Here is a 12435-nt window from a genome sequence, read left to right on the forward strand (position 1 = left end):
ACAACTCAGCCGCTTACACTAACGCAGTGGAACTGCCGAAGTCTCAAGGACCACAAGAAGCGGACTCATCTCCGCCTCTATCTTGAGAACCTTGAGTTCCCCGTCGCCGTGGTTGCCCTTCAGGAACCCGGCGCCGGTGCCAAACTAACAAACTACACTACATTTCAACACACCCCGCAGACATGTATACTTGTTCACAAGCGATACGCTGCGCAGGAGGTCACACTTCCCACAACACCGTCTTTCCCATACACGATGGTTTCAGTGCTGCCCCTAAAGCGGTCTGACCCACCTGTACACATTCTAAATATTTACTGCCCACCGAAACTTAAGAACGTCACGTTCAATGAAATTTTCACTCAAGCTATGCAGGTGGCGGGTAGGGATCCCCTCCTAATCGTCGGCGATTTCAATGCCCCGAGCAGGCTATGGGGATACCCCCAGGAGGACAGGCGTGGGAGGAAGCTTGCGGAACTTCTTTCCGCACTTGGACTCACCCTGCACACTGACCCCGCCAACCCAACACGTGTCGGCAATTCCATTCAACGAGATACTTGCCCGGACCTCACATTTACACGCAACATACGACATGCCGACTGGCTGAATACAGAGGACACTCTAGGTAGTGAGCACTGTATAATCAACGCAACCATTTACATGCGTCCCCTGAAACGCCCACTAAAACAAGCTCGTATTCCTGACTGGACGACTTTCCGCACCTCTCTACCTATTGTAGACCCCCTCCAGTCGGGATACGACGCCTGGTCCAGATCGCTCACGTCTACACTCACACAACACGAACAGCAGATACAGCTCACAGAAACACAAACAGACGTGGACAACCACCTTCTCCACCTTTGGGAGGCCCGTCGCAGCCTCACGAAGCGATGGAAGAAACAGAAAGATAACAGACGCCTAAAGAACCGCATCCTCGAACTCACACAACAGGCAGCGGAATATGCACTCAGCTAGCCGACACTAACTGGGTGGACCGGTGCAACGCGGCTGCTCGCCAGATGTCTGGCCGCAACACGTGGCGCCTGTTCCGCGCTCTCATCGATCCAATACAAACACGCACGTTAACCCAACCCCAATTACATAGGGCCTTGCACAACTTTACAGGAACGACAAAACAACTAGCGCACACGCTCAGGGATCGCTACCTGTGCACCACTAAGGACCCCCGGCAGGCGGCGTACTCGTATGCAGGCGAAGAGAACACGGAGCTGGACAAGCCGTTCCAGCTCCACGACCTCCGGGCGGCCTTGAGCAAAATGAAGCGGGGCACTGCACCCGGGCGCGACAAGGTTACGGTCAAGCTCTTGGCCAACCTTCCCGACGCAGCCTACGCCGCGCTCCTCAAATACATCAATAGCATTTGGGACGGAGAGACTCCTCTCCCTCTCGATTGGAAATCGGCTCTCGTGACCTTTATTGCGAAGGCCGGCAAATCTATTGATGTGGAGAACCTTCGCCCCATCTCCCTCACGTCTTGTGTCAGCAAGCTGATGGAGACGATGGTGCGCGACAGACTCTCCGATTTTCTCGAAACACAGCACACTTTCGCGGACACCATGTTCGGTTTTCGCCCTCACAAGTCTGCACAGGATATACTTCTGCAGCTTCACCACGACATCTTAGATCCTGTCGAATGTCCCCACAACGACAAGGTGGTCCTGGCCTTGGATCTTAAAGGCGCATTCGACAACGTCAAACACGAAGTAATCCTGGACCACCTCAGTAACACCAACTGTGGCCACAAAACATTCAACTACATAAAACAATTTCTTACAGACCGTCAAGCCTACATACGCATACAAGATGCGGAACACGGGCCATACACCATCGGCTCGAGGGGAACGCCTCAAGGCGCGGTCCTGTCTCCCCTCCTCTTCAATTTGGCAATGCTTCATCTTCCCTCCAAATTGTCCTCTTTGCCCGGGATACATCACGCTCTTTATGCGGATAACATTACAATCTGGGCCACGCAAGGTAACCTGGGCCACATGGAATCCTGCCTGCAAGCAGCGGCGACCCTAGTCGACGACTACGCGGCCTACTGCGGACTACAGTGCGCCCCGTCGAAATCAGAATTTGTGCACATACGTCCCTCCCCTCGGGACACAACTCCGCTTTGCATCAGTCTCCCCTCGGGACCGATCCGGGAGTCCAAGGAGATCCGCGTCCTTGGTCTCTTCATACACCACCAACGCAGAGTCGACACCACCCTAGCCAAACTTCGCACGGTGGGAGACCAGGTGGGCCGCATGGTCCGCCGGGTCTCCAACAAGCGGGGCGGATTACGAAGCAAGGATGCACTGTGGCTTGCCCATGCTTTCGTAACGAGTAGAATCCTCTACTCAACCCCCTACTTGCACCTGCGCAAACATGATGATGACCAACTGGAGGTCATCCACCGGAAAGTCATCAAGCGGGCTCTCGACCTCCCGGTCACCACGTCCAACCAGCGACTTCTGGCCTTGGGCGTGGTGAGCACATTTCGGGAGCTTCGAGAGGCCCACTTAGTCAACCAATACACGCGTCTTGCACAGACCACGTCCGGTCGCCGCCTCTTGGACCGGCTACACATCAAACATGACTACCATATTGAGGAGAGGAAGAGAGTGCCAGAACCTTGGAGGCGCGCCCTCCGGGTCCGACCCCTTCCCCGCAACATGTCCAGAGAAGACCATAGCGGTCGTCGCCAGGCGCGCGCGGAAGCGTTGGCGCGATACTATGGTAACCAACAACATGCGTATTACGTGGACGTTGCCGGCCCACACCACGGGGTGTGGTACACGGCCGCAGTCGTACACGACACAAACACAGTCAACGGGCTCACTTTCAAAGCCTACAGCGCAACACACGCGGAGGAGATTGCCATTGCTCTTGCTCTCACTACTCCCAAGTCGAAACACATCATCACCGACTCGCGAGGGGCCTGTCGGAAGTACGAGTTGGGCTGGGTTCCCCCGCTTGCCTAGCGCATACTGGAATATAGCTGTCGATCTGAAGATCCAACTCCACGCAACCTGATTTGGGCCCCCGGTCACCAAGGACTCCAGGGAAACGAACAGGCCGATCAGGCCGCCCGCGCACTCTCTCCCCGGGCTATCTCCCTGTCCTTGGAAGGGTACTCGCAATCAGACAATCTGGCCATTACATTCAAACAAATCACCGATTAGTATAAGGAGGAGCACCGGCGCTACCCGGCCCCTTGTAAGGGTCTGGATCGCGCTCACGAGCGCCTCCTCATCAAAATTCTTACTAACACTGTACTGTGCCCGGCGGTGCTTAAACATTTCAATACATCCTTTGATGGCGCGTGCCAGTTCTGTGGGGAGGTGGCTGACACCTTCCACATGGTTTGGGCGTGTCAGTCAAACCCATCTATCCCCCCCAACCCCACCAGAGAGGACTGGGAGGCGGCCCTGCTCGGCTGTCAGGACCTAAAGACCCAAAAGGCCTTGGTTCACCGGACGCAGGCGGCGTTGCTTGCCAATGGGGCCCCGGAATAGGGGCTCCACCTAGTATTGTTAGGGGAAAGGGCCAATAGGGCCTACCCCAATCATCTCTCTGTAAATATTTATTGCATTATAAATGTTTTTCACCACCACCACCCCGTCGAATGCCTTAACATGACAAGGTCGTACTCGCCTTGGATTTGAAGGGTGTATTCGACAGCGTTACCCACGAGATGATTCTCACCCACCTCTCTCAAACTAACTGCGGCAGAAATGCCTTTCAATACATTCCGTAATTTTTAACCGACAGACAATCTTACATTCGAATCCACGATAAGGAACATAGCCCTTTTCATTTAGGAACCAGGGGTACAGTGTACCCCAGGGCGCGGTGCTCTCTCCCCTCTTATTCAATTTGGCTATGATGCGCCTCCGGCCCAGCTGGGCGCTGTCGCCGGTGTGCAGCATGCGCTGTACGCCGATGACATCACCCTGTGGAACACGCAGGGTTCCCTTGGAGACATAGAGGCTAACCTGCAGGAGGCGGCGACCATAGTGGACCGTTATGCTCGCCGCTGCGGCCTCCAATGCTCCACCCAAAAGACTGAATTTTTGCACATACGCCCCTCACCAAAGTGCACAGTCAAAATTTTATTCTCTCTCAAGACAGGTCCCGGACTTCGATGATGATGATATCGAAGTCCGGGTACTGGGGTTCTTCATACATCAAGACAGACGGTCAGAAACAACATTGGCCAAACTCCATCAGGTGGGGGACCAGGTGGGCCGCTTGGTCCGCCGGGTTTCTAACAAGTGCGGGGGGTTACGATGTAAGGACGCCTTGCGGCTGGCGCATGCATTCGTGACCAGTCTAATTCTACATTCGACTCCATACCTCCACGTGCAGAAGCAAGACGAGGATTCACTCGAAGTCATCCTCCGCAAAATTATTAAGCGGGCTCTAGGCCTCCCCGTGAGCACCTCCAACAAGCGCCTCCTGGGGCTGGGCATGGTGAACACATTTCAGGGGCTCCGTGAAGCCCACTTGACTAACCAATACACACGTCTCTCGAAGACATCGTCGGGTCGCCGCCTCCTTGCCCGACTAGACATCCAAAACACCACTCTCATGGAAGAGCGCGTACGGATTCCATCCCAGTGGAGATGCGCCCTCCACGTGCGCCCTCTTCCTGCGAACATGAACCGTGAGGACCGTAATGGCCGGCGCCTGGCGTGGGTGGAAGCCCTGGCCCGTCACTATGGATCCAAACCCGACGTATTCTACGTGGATGCCTCCGGCCCCCACCATGGGGGATGACACACAGCCGCAGTCGTCCACCATTCCAAAACAGTGAACGGCCTTACTTTCCGAGCCCGTAAAATAACACACGCGGTGGAGCTCGCCATTGCGTTGACTGCATTTTATTCCAATTCAAAAACAATTATTTCCGACTCGCGAGAGCATGTCGGAACGTCGAGCAGGGCTGGGTACCGTATCTAGCCTACCGCATTCTCCAAAACAGCGTCTACACCGGTAACCCCGTGCACCGGCGTATTGTTTGGGCTCCCGCTCACATGGGCCTTGAGGCAAATGAGGCAGCTGACGCCGCCGCCCGCGCGCTCTCTCATCGGACATTCCCCTCCGACCCTGACGATCAGGAACTCGAATTCACTCCCGCTTACTCCTTCAAAGACATTGTTTTACTTTATTAATCTGGCCATGGTCTTTAACCCCGCCCTTGTATAGGTCTCTCAAAGGTGGAGGAACGGCTTCTGCTTCGCCTCTATACTAATACTTGGCTGTGCCCGGCAGCTCTCACACTTCGACCCTTCTTTCTCGGGCAGCTGTCCGCACCTTGCGGAGAAGTCTTCGGACATCTACCACATGGTGTGGGCCTGCCCCTCCAACCGCGCTATCCCCCCTCACCCCAACCCAACCCGGGAGGACTGGGAGGCGACCCTACTCGGCTGCTCTGACCTGCAGGCCCAACGGGCCTTAGTCGCGCGAGTCCGGGTGGCGGCCGATGCCACTGGGGTCCCGAACTAGGGACCTCCACCTAGTATTTTTAAGGGCTGGCCCCCTCTGGGTCAGCTCATGCATAACCTCCTGTAGTATACCTGTACAGAAATGCTTTCTGCCACCACAACCATGCGTTGGCATTGAGTATGTTGTGCCATTTTAAGGAAAGGAAGCGCGGTTAACTGGCTTCCTCGGGCAGTGGACACCTGAATGGCGCTTATTGGTAGGTGGGGCGATGATAGATGTGGTCTGCAGGCATTAACAACGTTGTGCCAGAAACGCGGCGCTGAAGCCACAGGCCATCGGCGTTCTTTGTTTTCATTGCCATTGGCTTTGAAAACGTTTAGATTCCGATCATTTTAAGGAAAGGAATTGCGCTTAACTGGCTCCCTGGGTAGACGGACACCTCAATCGCGCTTAGAGGTACGTGATGTGATGGGAGAGAGATGTTAGCTGCTTGCGTTCGGGCTGACAGTAATGAGCGACCTCTCGCAATCAACCATAACTGCCACCTGCCATGGTGGCAGGGCAAGTGGGAACTTTTATATACATATAAAGGCAGGAATTTCGTACCATTTATGCGGGAGAACATGCTGTTCTTCTCGCTCGCGACGCCTTCGACGGCTGTGACAACATCGCGAAATACTTGCAGTGACATCGTATTTCGGAACCAGGCATTGCTGCAGCAAGTGGGGCGTATATCCTTCAACAACCACAAAGCTTCCTTAATTGCAATCAAGAACTGTTAGTTTAGTGTTTCGTGAAAAAGGAAAAATGTGTGCAAAATAACAAGTCATCTGTTTTGTACACGCATGTCTCGCTCGAATTCTTCTCCTCAATCTATCGAAAAGGTGCACAGCTGATGAGCTGCACTCAAATTTCGTATCAGGCAGTAACGTAATCGTCAGCAAATTTTTTGTTTTGTTTTGGATCTTTCCGGTCTCTCGACGGCAGAAAGTATGGATTTGGTAAAAACGTTAGAAATGACTCTCAAGCTAGGTTTAAGCAAGGAGGAGGTGATGCGCTCTATGACGTCCTCAGCCGTGTGCTGTACACTACCCAATACTTACAACGTTCTGAAACTTACATAAGCACCTTGAGTGCTTTGATTCGCCAGGCATTCAAGGTAGCACTTCATCTTCCCCTTAACGCACCCACACAGAGACTACTAGGCCTGGGCCTCCACAACACGTTCGGGGAACTGATGGGACCCCACTGACAGGCCCAATACATCAGGCTCACACAAACCTCCACAGGTCGGTATATCCTGAACTGTCCCGGAATCAGAATACCCCTTCACCGGTTGGTCCTCATCAGGCCGCTCCCGAGGAATATGCACCCGTCCCACCACGAGCGGCGCCGCAGAGCCCGTGTGAAGTCACTCCATCGAGCGTACGGCTACAAGCCGGACGTCGTATGGGTGGCCGCTGCCTGCACGGGTGATGAAGCGACAGCAGCTGGGGTGGACGCCTCTTTAATGCACCACCCTCACACTACCTCTCCCTCCAGGCACCTCCCCAGAGGCCGCATAAGAAGCCGCCATTGCACTTGCTATCATCCGCACGGAAGCTCGGTGTATTTTAAGTCACACACACCGCGATTCTAATTTTTGCTCGAGGCCAAGTGCATGTCCCTGCTTTTGGCATACTGGACTCGCCTGATGCACCCCCACCCCGCCATGTGGAGCTGATATGGGTGCCTGCGCACTCCGGGAATCCCGGTAACGAGGCCGCCAACCTTTCAGCTCGAGGTTCTTTAAACCGGGCTCAGGTGGCCTCGAATCGGGGATTCACGAAGGAGCGTAGGCACTCATTCAGCGAACTGACGTAGACCTGCAGAGCCTTACGCCACCTCTATCCACCGCCGCACCCCTTCCTAGATAACAAACAAGCAACCCTGTGCACAGACTACAGACACACTCTCACCCCTCACCCCTTACCCTAGCCCCTATTATCCCTCCTTCCCCAGTCCGGCAGGCGCCCTTTGCCGAGAACCCTTCGCCTCTTCCCTCCACATTCTTTCCCTCTGCCCGGTGGACCCTACGCCGCGGGAGCTAGAGAACCTCAAGACCTGGGAGGACTGGGAGACCTGCTGCTCTCGGAGGGCCTGGCTGTGCCGACCATCGCCACCGGCCGGGCTGCCAGTGTTATGGACCTTAGGAAAATAAACAATTCAGTGCAGTGGGGTCATGCGGGGACCCTGGGGTGTGCCCCGAATTCCTCTTAAAATATAGTTTCTTTCTCTCTCTCTCTATGACGTGGAGGCAAAGAGGCAGAGAGTGGAAAGGGCACAAGCGCGCGCAGACGGTTGCGAGGCAGAAGAGCGGGAGGCTAAAAGAGCTCGCGGGACGGAAGAAGGAGAGAAAAAAAGGATAGAGAGGGAGATGGAGTTTCTTTTGTAGAAACAGGCGCAATCGCAGGAGGACCTCAGGAGATCATGGACGATGTTAAGAGTTCGTTAGCGGGTACAGAATCTCCTAGACCGGCCACAGTTTGTCCAAGAAAGCTTAAGGCTCCTTTTGACGACAGAAGAGAAGATTGGGACGCATATCTGCAAACATTCTAGCGAATAGCTTTGGGGCAAGGCTGAGATCGCAGCGAATGGGCCACGGCATTGAGCATGTGTTCAGTCGGGGCTGCGCTGAATGTGTTCGGGTGGATGCCTGCTGCTGAGTTTATGGACTGCGAGAAAGTCAAGAAGGAACTCCTCCAAAGATTCACGATTACGGCAGAGGGTTTTCGGGCGGGATTTCGCATCGCGAAACCTGACGATTCTGAAACCTCTAAGCAGTTTTGCTACAGGCTGGCCAACTATTTCGATAGGTGGCTTCATATGTTAAACTTAGAAAAGGGTTTTGAAAGGGTGCGTGACAATCTGGTGACAGAGTGCAGTTTTTAGCATATTGCAGTAAAAAGCTAGCGCTATTCGCGAAAGAAAGAAAGTTGTGTTCATTGGAAGAGGTTGCCGACACTGCAGACCAAATACCCGAAGGTCAAGAGCCGAGATATATGAGTAACGCAAAGGAGGGAACTCAAAATGTCTTAGACACAGATCTGACAAAACCAAGAGCCTATGGCGGTTCATCTAAGGCTACAGTAAGTTATTTCCTCTCTGGCAAGGTGGGACACCATGCAGTAGACGGTGGGACTTATAGCGTTGCCCAAAAGGCACAGGTTGTGTGTTAAGGTTGTAAGAGAAGAGGACATACTGTGGATGAGTGCCAATATACAGGGTCTGTCCTGAAAGCAATGAGACAAGTCCCGGCATGGCGCGCGCATGCGCTAGATTGGGAAATCGGTTTTGGAGGAAAAGAGGGGGAACCTTCAGCTTTAGAATGAAACGAGCTGAGTTGGCTTCCAGCAGGCGAAGCGAGCGGACGTGTTTGAGCGTGTACTCCTGTTTTGTCGCTGCGTCGAGGAAACCCTGGAGCCAACGCTAGAACAGCGCTATGCGATGAGGCATTGCATTCATCTGAGTAAGTCACCTACCGAGAAGTTTGAGATGATCAAGAAATCATGCGGGAATGATGTAATGTCCAGATCGCAAGTGTTCCAATGGCACAAAGCATTTACAAAGGGCCGTGAAGATATTCAGGACGACACAGCCAACATTACCACCTGTAACTGTCGTCGACGCACCCCCAGACCGTTGCTAATCGTGAACCTCTTCATGGCCGTTTGTAAATGCTTTATGCCATGGAAACACTTGCGATCCGATTCTCGGTAGGTAACTTACTCAGTTTAACGCAAAGCTTCACCCTTTCGCGCTGTTCCAACGTTGGCCCCATGGTTTCCGTGACCCACCGACGAAACACGGGTACACGCTCAAACACGTCACTCGCTTCGCCTGCTTGAAGCCAACTGAGCTCGGCGGATTGTGAAGCTGAAGGTTCCCCCTCCATCCCCAAAAGCCGGTTTCTCAATTTAGCGCATACGTGCGCCATGCCCCTCCATCCCCATACGTGGCGCATACGTGTGCCATGTGCGCCATGCCCCTCTATCCCCAAAAGCCGGTTTCTCAATTTAGCGCATACGTGCGCCATGCCGCGACTTGTCTCATTACTTTCAGGACTAGAATGCAGGACCGCGCTGCAAGCATTGTCGACTCTCGGGTAGAACTTGTCACACCACCTCTAGTTCCACAGCTTAAAAGACAGCAAACGCCGCTGGAAAATGAGGCGGTGAGTGGAACACCCAAGTCCAAAGCAGCAATGCCGGCGATCGCCGGGCAAATAGGGGACCGTCCTATATTGGTGCCTGAAGATAGCGGAGCCAACATATTTTTGGTTCGGAGAAGCCTGGTGAAGGACGAGGATCTTACAAGGGAAGCGTCGGCCATCACCCTTGTATATAGCACGGTCAGGTACCTTCCTGAAGCCAGGATTGTAGTGCCCACGCCGTATTATACTGGACAGGTAGTTGCACAACGCGTAGAACCGCCAATCTACGATCTCACCTTGGGAGTCATTACGGGTGCAAGAAGTGTCCAGGACTTCAATCCCGAGTGGAGGTTACTCGACGCTGAGGAACACCCAAAGAGGAAAGGCCCGCGACAGCTCAGGCGGGTGACGGGGCAGTCAGTTTCTCATCGGCAGTGGAGACAAGAGCACAAGTGACAGCCAGAGCAACGCAGCTTCCACTCTCTACGCCCGTTGCGATGTGTCTCAGCGTCACACCGGTCGAAATTTAAATTAGGCAAAGATAAGACCCGACCTTGAAAGCCTGCTTCGAAAGAGGTGGAGAAAATGTGGAAAGAAAAAGAAGTAGCACATCATTCGAATATTATTTGGTAAACGGTCTTCTGCACAGGGAAAGCATATTTAGCTCGGGAAGGTGGGTAGGTAGAACATCTGGTGTTCCCGAAAGATATGGTAGAGACAGTGTTATCCTTAGGACATGACCCCATTATGGCCGGACACCAGGGTGTTCGGAAAACGGTGTCTAGAATCACCGAGGAGTTCTCCTGTCCACGTGTACAGAGTGAAGTTAAACGGTTTGTTTGCTCGTGTGACGTGTGTCAGCGCAGTGCCAAAAGGAAGAGTCTGTCCCGTACCTCTGTGCAAGATGCCAGCCATCGACCCACCGTTTTAAAGAGGGGCTATGATCATTGTGGGGTACATCTCTCCAGTATTCGCCAGAGGCAGTAGAGATGTGTTTACCCTGGTCGACGTGGCCACTCGTTCTCCTGACTGTATTCTATTGAAGACTATTTTCAGTATCCAAGTGGCGGAGGGTCTCGTGGAGATGTTCTCGCGTTATAGGTTACCGAGCAAAAGTTTCAGTCACCAGGGCTCGAACTTCACGTCGGAGCAAATGAAGGAGGTTAACCGCGTTTTGAAAGTAATAGGTTACTAACATTGCCATGCCATCCAATGTGTAGTTGGCTTGTAGAGCGGTTCTACGGCACCCTCACAAATGTGATCAGGAAAATGTTTCAGGACAGACAACTGATTGGGATAGACACCACCCAACTCTTTTGTTGGCTTACCGCGAAGTACCGCAAATGAGTCTTGGTTTCCCGCCTCTCGCGATGTTGTATAGGAGAACCGTTAGGGGTCAACTTACAATACTCAAGGAGCTGTGGGCTAATAAAGAGATTGCGTCAGATCTCAACACAACATACACATACCTTCTTGAGTTCAGGGACAAGTTGGAGGAAACATGCAGAATTGCACATCAAGGCCTGCAAATGGCGCGCGAAAGCTCTCGGGGCTACTACGACAAGAACGCATCTCACAGAAACCTGAATCCGGGCGACTGTGTTCTCATCCTGCTACACGCGGATCATAATAAGTAACTGATGGAATGGAAGCGCCTTGTGACGTAGAAGAAAAATGACAGGGATTAAGAATTATTCTTAAATAGCACCAAGTTTTTTCATGCAAATATGTTGAAAAATACGAAGAACGAGTTCTAACTAAACAGATTTGGCTATCTCTGGGTTGTATCTTTTTGTTGTTTTGATGTTGTTGTGTGCTTATACAAGGGAGTTGGTTGTGGATGTCAACATGTTTATTAAGGACAGCGCATGGACAACGGCAGCGGTGTGTTAATGTTCCGTAAATGCAGTTTGGTGTGCTGTATCAGTGGTGTGCTTTTGGTGTGTGCTTGACATCTGCGGTGTGTTGTGTGCTGTGTCTAGAATCGCCACCGAAGATAGTGGGCTGGCTGGAAGGCTTGAAGATAAGGATGATCAGAGCAGTTTTTGAGAAAGGGGGCCCTTGTCACATATTATAGGATGTTTTAATAGAAATATGAACTAAAGAAGTTGGACGACGACGACAAGGATGACGTGTGCCAACGCCAAGGTTATAAAAGCGCGAAGGATAGCGTGGCACGGGGGAAAGAACAGAGAAGCGGTGGTTCTGGCGGTCCAGGAACACCTGGACTGGAAGAGAGCAACGCGGGCTACTGCTCCGGTGATCTCGTGCTCTACGGCGTCGCACCGTAGACTTCTTGCTGTTCCTGAGCCCGTTTTGGGGAGTCAATGGCTGACGCAACCCCCTGCTTCGGCCAGGGGTGCCTGCAGCGCGGTTGGCACCCCTCCGGGTGGCGCCCACAACGCCTACATCGCCAGCATGGCCTCCAGGGGCACTAGGACAGGGAGCTCATACGACACCAATAACGACGCCGCCAGAGACGCCAGCCTGAGCTCTTCGAACACCACCTCGACGCCGGCTACCTGGATGCCACGGACTGGACACATGCAACGCTTCATCAGCATCGACTTGCAAGCACGAACACCGAACGCTAGTAGACTGGGTATCATCGGAATGTGTTTATTGGTAGCATTTGTGTTTTGTGTTAGTTTAGTTAGTTTTGTGTGGTAGTGTTCGTGTCGCGTAGGGTATATTAAATGTGTGTCTGTGTGAGTACACCTGTCGCCCATTCCATTCTTTCGGCCCGAGTGTTGTCCAAGGCATCCGTGAAAAACACGAAGGCTGTGATTAAG

General features: G+C 53.0%; 1 pseudogene; it reads left to right on the forward strand.

The window, feature by feature from the left end:
• The first annotated feature begins 6443 nt into the window (after positions 1-6443).
• LOC149328857 (uncharacterized) lies at positions 6444-10173 on the forward strand (annotated as a pseudogene).
• The last annotated feature ends 2262 nt before the right edge of the window (positions 10174-12435 follow it).

The sequence above is a fragment of the Amblyomma mixtum genome, chromosome 9 (genome assembly GCF_055824585.1).
Source record: "Amblyomma mixtum isolate Tamu chromosome 9, ASM5582458v1, whole genome shotgun sequence".
Classification (NCBI taxonomy): Eukaryota; Metazoa; Arthropoda; class Arachnida; order Ixodida; family Ixodidae; genus Amblyomma; species Amblyomma mixtum.